The sequence below is a fragment of the Vicugna pacos genome, chromosome X (genome assembly GCF_048564905.1).
Source record: "Vicugna pacos chromosome X, VicPac4, whole genome shotgun sequence".
In the NCBI taxonomy this organism is placed as follows: domain Eukaryota; kingdom Metazoa; phylum Chordata; class Mammalia; order Artiodactyla; family Camelidae; genus Vicugna; species Vicugna pacos.
Window position 1 is genome coordinate 74951886 of NC_133023.1, and position 9851 is coordinate 74961736.

The window sequence follows — 9851 nt, forward strand, 5'->3', positions numbered from 1 at the left end:
ATACATACTATAGTGCTATATAGTATATCTTTGTTGTTTATCTATTTTATGTATAGTAGTTTGTATCTATTAATCCCATACTTTTAATTTGTTCCTCCTCCTCCCCTTTGGTAACCATAAGCTAGTCTTCTATGTCTGTGAGTCTGTTTCTGTTTTGTATATAGATTCATTTGTATTATTTTTTTAGATTCCACATATAAGTGATATCTTACAGCATTTGTCTTTCTCTGTCTGACTTACTTCACCAAGTATGATATTCTCTGGGTCCATCCATGTTGTGGCAAATGGCAAAATTTCATTCTTTTTTATGGCTGAGTAGTATTCCATTATAGATACAATATATAAACCATATCTTCTTAAGCCAATCATCTGTTGATGGACACTTAGGTTGCTTCCATATCTTGGCAACTGTAAATAATGCTGCTATGAACATTGGAATGCATGTATCTTTTTGAATTAGAGTTTTTGTTTTTTCTGGATATATACCCAGAAGTGGGATTGCTGGATCATATGGTAGCTCTATTTTTAGTTTTTTAAGGAAACAAACTGTTTTCTGTAGCAGCTGCACCAATTTATATTCCCACCAACAGTGCAGGAAGGTTCACTTTTCTCCACATCATCCTCTCTAGCATTTATTATTCATAAAACTTCTGATGATAGCCATTATGACTGATGTGGGTGACACCTCATTGTGGTTTTGATTTGCATTTCTCTAATAATTAGTGATATTAAGCATCTTTGCATGTTCCTATTGGCCATTTGTATGCCTTCTTTGGAAAAATGTCTACTTTTGTCTTCTGCCCACTTTTTGATTGGGATTTTTATATTGAGTTGTATGAGTTTTTTATATATTTTGGATATTAAGCCCTTGTCTGTTGCAGCACTTGCAAATATTTTCCCCCGTTTTGTAGGTTGTCTTTTCATTTTGTTGACAGTTTTCTTTGTTGTGCAAAAGCTTTTAAGTTTAATCAGGTCCCATTTGTTTATTTTTGCTTTTATTTGTTTTGCCTTAGGAGACAGATCCAAATAATATTGCTACCATTTATGTCAAACAGTATTCTGTCTATCTTTTCTTCTAGTAGTTTTGTGGTTTCCAGTCTTACATTTAGGTCTTTAATCCATTTTGAGTTTATTTTTGTATATGATTTTAGAAAATGTTCTAATTTCATTGATTTACATGTAGCCGTCCAGTTTTCCCAACACCATTTGTTGAAGAAAACTGCCTTTTCTCTATTGTATATTTTTGCCTCCTTTGTCATAAATTAATTGACCATAGGACAATGGGTTTATTTCTGGGCTCTCCATTCTGTTTCATCGATCTGGGTTTTTTTGTTTTTGTTTTTTTGGCTCAAATACCATGCTGTCTTGATTACTGTAGCTTTGTAGTATTGTTTGAAGTCTGGAAGGGTTATGCCTCCAGCTTTGTTCTTTTTCTTCAGGATTGCTTTGGCAATTCTGGGGAAGGCCCTAATATTCTTAAATGCAGAGTAAAGTTTTACAAGGACCACAGAAACCAAGACAGACCTACTAGCTCTATTAAGATAAATACAAGAATAATTTCATTTTAAATCATAGTAGCAACTGACTTAATGTTTCCCAGAGTGTCTTTTCCATTTGAGACTTGTGAACAAAGCAGCCAAGGAGGCCATGTAAGTATGAATAACAATCTGCAATGTTGTAAATGGGCCACAAGAATTCTACTGCTTTGAAGTTTAAATTATAATTTACATCTTAATGATTTTGGCCTCATGCAGGTTTACTGCCTTGATGGGTGCCTGCTTATTACTGTAAGCCTGATCATTTTGGAGTAATTTTTTAAAATGTGTTTATATGTATACAATTATAAAGTGAATGTTTCTTTGGTAAGATTGTTATAGTTCTTCTAAAGCTAGGACTTGCCCAAGTTTGCAACGTTGAAAAGTTTTATTTCTGTCTTTGCCTAGTGTTTCCAGTGTCTAAAGTGGATAGTTCTTACTCATTTAAGAACTGATGTGATCTGATTTCTGAATTCAAGGACAGCCACAGGAGTTTGTGTTTTATATTGACTTTTCACAAAATCTGCATTTTTCTGATGAAGAGAATGTACTGAGATCCTTGAGCTTCTCTACTTGAGAAGAATGGTTATTTATTCATTGAATACAAGAAAATGAATCCAATACTCTACAGTGCTACTTATCTCCAGATCACAGAGTCAAGTAATAACTACCGTCTGTAGAATTTTACCATTTTAATGACGAATGAAAAGCACAATATTCTGTGTTTCAAAAATATGTAAAGCTATGTCTTCAAGGCCAAAACCATGGTTGAAAAGTGAAAGCAAATTTCTTTTAAAAATGCCAAATTGACTCATTTTCAGTGAATTGATAACGTATTTTGTCATCATATAGGCACTAACTCATCCATTTTATTTTTAGGAGAAGTAAAACCAAAATGTTCAATGACATTTCTTGAATCCTAATCACCACTAATGTTCTGAACAAGATGCAGGTTGCCCTCTCAGGCATGGTGACACAATCATTCACATCAGCTTTGTGTCAGTCTTCTTCATATTTTAAGCTCTCTTTGTGTAATTCCTTCTCAATAAACTATTCCAACCATAGAAGGTAAGCTCTCATTTGAAGCAGAAGGCTACAACAGCAAAAAGCAAACAAAATATTGCCTGTAGGTATTTCAGGAAATGCAGCAATGAGGCATTGTAAATAGATTAATTCCTCAAATCATCTTCATTTGGCCACTATCTCTACATTGACAATTAACATGGTTGTTTAAACAATATAATGATGGATCGATTTTACTAATTTTTGCAAAATTACCATCTGAATGTTTTATGTTGTGTACATTTCCATGAAGTCAGGACTCAATGCTTTAGGGTGGCAAATAAATTCAAACCATTGCTCAAGAAAATAAATAGAGACCCGCATATTCAAATCAAGTAGAAACTTCTGCAGTTAATTTTATAGATTTCTTTTTATAAACTCTAAAACAATATCATTTATTATTCCTCATTCGCTAAGGTTCAAATTTCTGAACCTGGAATGCATCCCACCTCTCTCCCTGTCTCCCCAAGATCTAGTCCAAACCAATTTTTCCACCACGGGAAGAATAGTATTTGGCAACATAAAATCCCTGATCCACTCTGATACTTTCCCCCTGTGCCACTGCCACTGTTCTCTATCTGTTTCTTTACTTATGTATATCTAACCCCCCTTCAAAGCCCAGCTCAAGCCTCCCCTTCTCTGTAACCATCTTCCTAATTTTCTTAGCTCTTCCTTACTCTACGTATGATCTGTGGATAACCAAGCCAACAGCACTAGGGAGCTTGTGAGAAATGCAGAATCCTGGGCCCCTTCCCAGACCTACTGAATCAGAATCTGCATTTTTACAAGAGCCCCAGGTTTTTGCTTGCAAATTAACATTTAAGACCCCATAGTGATCTCTCATTTATTTCAGATTTCCACAGTAGTTATTGTCTATATTTTTACCAAATTAAACCAGTTAGTTTTTCATGGACGTGTTTTGTACCTTCAGTCAGAATGAAAACCTCCTGAAGACAGCCACCAAGTCTTCTTAGCCCTCTTAATAAACCTGATGGAACTTAATGCTCTAGTTCCCATGCTGTGTTTTCATTCCGTGTTTCAACTCGCAGGAACTCCTAGCTCGTGATGCTGTTTTCCCTTCTGATGAGAAGAAAGCAAACCACACCACCAAACTCAGTACCTGGCACACCGTGAGTAGCCAAACAAATATTTGCTGAATGTTTAAATTATTGAAATCAATTTTTGACAAGATGAGCCTGGTCTTCGATTTTGATTCAGGAGTGCCTCTTTCTAGTCATGTTCTTGGGAGAACAGTGCATAATGAGAATATTAGCCTATAAGGCTTCTGGGGACATTTACTTGAATTCTAATGGGGCTATTAAAACATTACTAATCATGTTCCTAGAATAGCTTTTTAATCTTCAGGGTCATTGAGCCTAACAGCAATCTTTCACCCTTCTCTGCAAATCAGTACACTGAGATTTGTTCAGCTGCTAACTCTGAGTCTCACTATATGCGGTGGATAAACACATGGGATCTGCCTCAGACTGCCAGGGCTTTCCTTCTGGGCCCACCACTTCCTACGGATGTGACTTTTGGTGCATTACTTCACATCTTTGTGCCTCAGTTTCTGACACATGTTAGGTGCCCAGCAGAGTACCTGGTGCATATTAAGTCCTCAAGAAGGCGCAGAGCCTATGATTATGAAAACACACAGCCAGGAATTCTGCATTCCTGAAGTGCTATTCTAGAGTTTCAATCATTTATATGCAGGTAGTGTGTGAGCACTTTAGCTAGGTTTCTAGTCTGTCCTCTTTTCCTGACTCAGTATTTAATTTATGTTTGCTGGTCAGGATAGCTTCTAGCACTATATAACTCTGATACCTGCTGTAAGGATACGTGTTTATTCGTGTTTTTATTGTCCAATCCCTAGGTACAGGTACAATATTAAAACTGAGTGCTGACTCATCCTAGAAAAGACAGAAGACTCCTTTCCCGGTTCAGGTGCAACTGACTCAGTCAGTTCAAATAACCTTCCAATAAAGGGTTGAGTAAGCAGATGGGAATTGGGCTATGTCCAGAATGTTTAAGACCTTGATCGTTGCCATACCACGAAATGAAACAAATTCAGAAGCCGAGATTCTTTTTAGAAGATGTAAATGATACCTAAGTAATGTCATAATATTTAATAATGAGGCTTTATAATTGGGCATATTATAAATGATGCATGGCTGGGCAGCGAGCATATGCATTACAGCTTGGCAAGTTAAATATTTTCTAAAATCCTTGTTGGAGATTTACAAAACTGATGCCTGTTCATCCACAAAAGACAAATTTTTCGAACGCTGTTGATTATGTAACAATATTGCTGTCTAAAAACGTAAAATAGTTGCATATTCAGCTAATCAAACAGTACAATTGATTCTTTATCATACTGTATTCAGAGCTGTGAACACTGAGGCTTCTCACCCTTAAGCAGCAGCCTTGGGGTTTTGCAAGCTTAGGGTGAGTTTAATTAAAGTCAAGGGAGAAAACCAATTAAGCACTGAGAAGCGCTGGCATCCCTCATGCACTCTAAAGACAAAAATACCATTTAGAATAAGATGATGCTGTAATCTCGGTATAAATGCCATTGTCTACTTCAGCAATTCTGGTGGCCCAGGTGTTCTGAGCACTTTGAAGAGCAGCTAGCTTATGAGCTTTCAATTCATAACTACACGAATAATTTCCATCTGCTTTAAATCTCCTCTGATAGAAAGTGCTTAGAAAGGAGATTGCATAAATACAAAGAGTGACCGTGCTTTAAGTCCCAGAGTACACCTATATTAAAGTGTGTCTCCAAAGAGCATTTAGATTCAAATCCTATTTGAGTGGGTTTGGAAAGCAGAGGGTTAACGTTTTCCATCACTGCTCCATACAAAAAGTGATGTAAGTAAATGGATAAAGGGATCCAGCTTCATGCAATGAAGAAGTTCGCATCATATTTATATTTTACTGACTTTTAATGCAGTGTCATTACAGTTCCCCATCACTATTGTGCAGTACCGCCCACTGGGAAAATGGTAGAGCAGAATAATGCGCTGCTATCCAGCTTGCCAATCAATCAAGAAACCATAGAAAGAAGAAACTACCAGCATTATTTCAAATGCAGTCCTGGGAAGCTGTGAGGGGTGGGAGGGACAAAGCAGTCAATGGCAACCAAAAATTGAAAGCTGATTAATTGCGATTTACCAGGATTTATTTTCTTATCTTCATTTCAGTTTCTTGCAAGTATTCATTGCAATGTAGAACAAGAATATGGAGAGTGCATTACAGAAAGTCAGGTCTATTGCTCTAATTAGTGACAAGCAAATCAGCTATCTGGGTAATGTAGTACATCAGTGTGAAACCCTCTGCACTTTGGCGTGACCTCTGATGGAGCCTTCAAACTAGTGAGGCCAGTTGATTTCACTCATGAGAAGTCTTGCGCATGTTCCTTTAGCGATATCTAGCAGATCTTTATGTAGATTGCTTAGGAAAAACACATACAAATGCCTTACAATCAAGCATCATTATTTTAATAGCCGTCTTTAAACTCTTAGGTTAATATATGATAAACCTTAGCAGTGGAGAAAATTTTCTGTGATTACTGTTTCATACAAATAGAAGTGGCCCCACGTTTAGAAAACCCCACCGAGGATTTTAACTAATCCTATAGCATTGTGGTGATCTCTAAAAATGATTTTGCAAGTGACAGAACATCACAACTCAAGGCTAGCTGATAACACATTTTCAGTTGCTGAAAAAGAAGGCTTTACAATTATTAATAATTTCTAGGTCAGGCAATGTGGCATAGAGGAAAACACAGTAGATGTGGGTCAGGACCTCTAGATTCTATTCAGTCTGCAATTTGAGGTATAGATTGGACAGGTCCTTCAAGTCTCCGCACCTCAGTTTTCTATCTGTATAAATCAGAGGGATGGGCAAAACAATTTCGGAACTCCATTTCAGTTCTAAGTATTCAGAAATTCTCTTAATCAAAGCTAGCTTCTCATGAAGCTGCAACTGTGATGTTAACGAAATGCCTGAAAAGTGACCATCAAATATCCGGAGGGAGGCCGGGAACGAAACTCTTAAAATTAGTTCTATCATGTTTATGTTTCAGTGGGAAAAAATAAATTACAAGTTTGCCATTATCCTACTATTTGTTTGGAAACACAATACATCTTGATATTTAGCCCAGTGACTCAGGAGGCACGTCTTGTCTAGCTTTCTACAAGTGACTACCACCCACATCCAATGTGTCACCAAGTCCCAGTGATCCTCCAGTTCCCTTGACTGTTTTGCTATTGCTTTTCCCACCCACGTACCTCAGAGACCGAAAGCTGAGCAAAATTCTTAATTACTATCAGCAAAATGAACATGTTATATGAATAAGCTTGTTTTTGACCATCAATTCTAAAACCAAGTAATCTGGATTCAGGTCACAGAACAGAGAGGGAATACCCATTGGCAATGGCCAACAGACTCACTCAGTACTAGCTAATGTACTAGACAAGAGGAGTGACTACAATAAACTGACACAGGCCCAGGGTCGATCAGTGGTAGATTGTCAACAGAACCTTGTCAATACATAATGTTTCATATGGCTTCCATTTGTATCAAGATAGTTAAAAAGAAATTTGGACTGCAAACTCTACACTGCTTTATGCCAATACATAGAAAATTCATGTGACATCATAAATCATGAAAATTCAGAGTTTACCATAATACGAAACCTATGTCACCAGAATGCGTTTGATTTTAATGATTTCCATATACAAAGAAAGGCAAACGTAAAAATGAACAGAAGCCAACAGTCAGGAGAGAGACTTGGCATTTCAAAGCACAGGATGGCAGAAAATGCAAATGTTCTTTGTGGAAGGTGTAAGAGAACTGTGCTGTCTTTCCAAGCCTTGCCATTGAGGATATCCGCTCTATGCTTGGCTCTGTCATAGGCTACATATAAGACCTCAATGAGTCATTTAGCTTTTCAGTTCTTAGGTTTACAGGCCTAGTTGGCTTATTCATTGTGGAAAAGTGACTGTGTGTTTTTGTTTAAAATTGAAGATGTGCCATTAAGTTTTTCCTTAAATCTTTAGAAAAGAAAAGCCAAAAAAAAAAAAAAAACAAAAAAAACCAATCAGGGGATTTGGCACCTATAAGAAGTATCTGGAAATGAGTCAGGTTGAAAATAAAATGCTAAGAGTTTGCTGGGTAACTAAATTAATTATCTTTAGTATCTGATGCAAACTAAGCATAAATAAGAAAGGAAGATGGGATGCAGACAAGTGAGTGGATTCAGTTACCCTCTCCCAAGATTCAAATGAAGCTGTCTATACATAGGAGTTGCCTAGAGACCTAGAGTCATGGAATGTGCTTTCCAAGATTATCTTTTATTCTCAACATAAGAGAACAAGCACAGATTTTTCTATATTCTGATTAGAAAGAAAAAGGAAAGAGCATTTTTCAAAGAAACCCCTTTGGTGTAGAAAGCCAGTTTCTTTCTTGTGAAAACGTGAGGTGGGGGATAAGGGTGAGAGAGGTATAGTAGGACTAGACCCAAAGTGTTGTCCCAAAACTAAAAGGTGTGTAGAATGAACTCAATTAGTGTATTCTCTATGATCAACTACAAGAAAAATAGGAAGTATTGATGCTTCTCAAACTTTAAAGCATTTCAGAGTGGACAAAGAAGAATGAAGATGCACCCAAACCCAAGAGGATTAAAGTTGATGCCTGGAATCATCCTACATAAAAGAAAATTGAATTTTGGTTTAAGATACAGACTTTTTTGGAACTTCTAATCACAATTCCTATGAAAGACACAAGAAAACAAAAGCTCAAAAAGAAATTTTCCACTGCCATCAAAAATTAATTTTTTGTAAAAGCTAGTGGCAGAAACTGGCACCAAATCTCCCTCTAGTTTAAATTCATAAATTCAACAACTATTTTTTCAGGCACAGATTGTGTGCCAGACATCCTTCTAGGCACTTGAGGGGTATGGCAGTAAAAAAACAGACAATGATCCCTGCTCTCAGGGAAGAAGACAATAGACAATAAGTAATGTGACAATTATACAGTATGTTAGAAGGCGATAATCACACTGGGGGGAAAATAAGGACGTGGTAAGAGCTATAGGGAGTGTGGAGATTGGTTGGAATTATAAATAGGACGATTTGGGTAGTTTTCATTGAAAAAGTGATAATTGATCAAAGACTTGAAGGGTATGAGGTAGCAGCTATGTAAATATCTAAGGGACAGCATTACAGTACCAAGGCCCTAAGGAAGGAATATGCCTGATGGATTTGAGGAACAGAAGAATTCTTTGGTGGTGGTTGGGGGGCGGTGAGAGGGTCCTTTGCATTCAGAAAGCTTAACAGCATCCCTGGATTCTACTAACTAGATGCCGGTTGGGTATGTTATCCCCTAGACACCACCCCCCATCCCTTGAGTTATGACAACCAAAAATGTCTCCAGACATTTAGCAACTGGTGTGCAAAATCTCCTTTGTTTGAGAATTGCTGTATTAGTTTAAATAAGCTGAAGACTGGAAATTGATCACTGAAATTAATGACTCTGAAGTCATTGATGACCCTGAGCACTGGAGTAGCAGGTGGTGAAAGCTGAAATAGAGTGCTTTCAAGAGAGAACTGAAAGAGAAGATTGGAAACAGCAATGTAGAAGCAACCCTTCAGAGTTTTACCGAAAAAGGAACAAATAAATAGAGCATTATTTAGTGGGAAGATCAGGACTAAAGAGTTTTCTTTAAGATGAGATAAGTAATCACATGATTGTGTACTGATGAAGGGATCTCAGAGAAAGGGAAAAAAATTAAAGAGGTGGAAGAGGATTGTTGGATGAATCCCCTTGAGTAATGAAGAGGACATGGAATTTGGTACACAAGATGAGGGAGAGGCTTCAGATGATAATGTGGATATTTCATCTGTGGTAGCAAGCGGGAGGGCAAGGAATATGGCTGCAGATACTGTAGGAGGGTAGTTGTAGTCTGGGTGGGATCTGTGGAAATTCTTTTCTGATTTCTTCAAATGATGAAGAAGCAAAGTCATCAGCTCTCATGAGGATGGGTAGTGAAGTATGAGGAGTTTGAGGAGTGAGAAAGATGAAATATTCATCTAAGAAAGATGAAATATCCATCTAAAGTTAGGATGTTTATAATGATAGACAGGCATCATTGTGTACTTGAGATTCATGGCCATAAATTTAAAGTGAGCTTCAGTTAGTGAGTGGGTATTTTTCTTTAGCCAGGTTCAGCTGCAAAGGTGCAGATACAGAGTA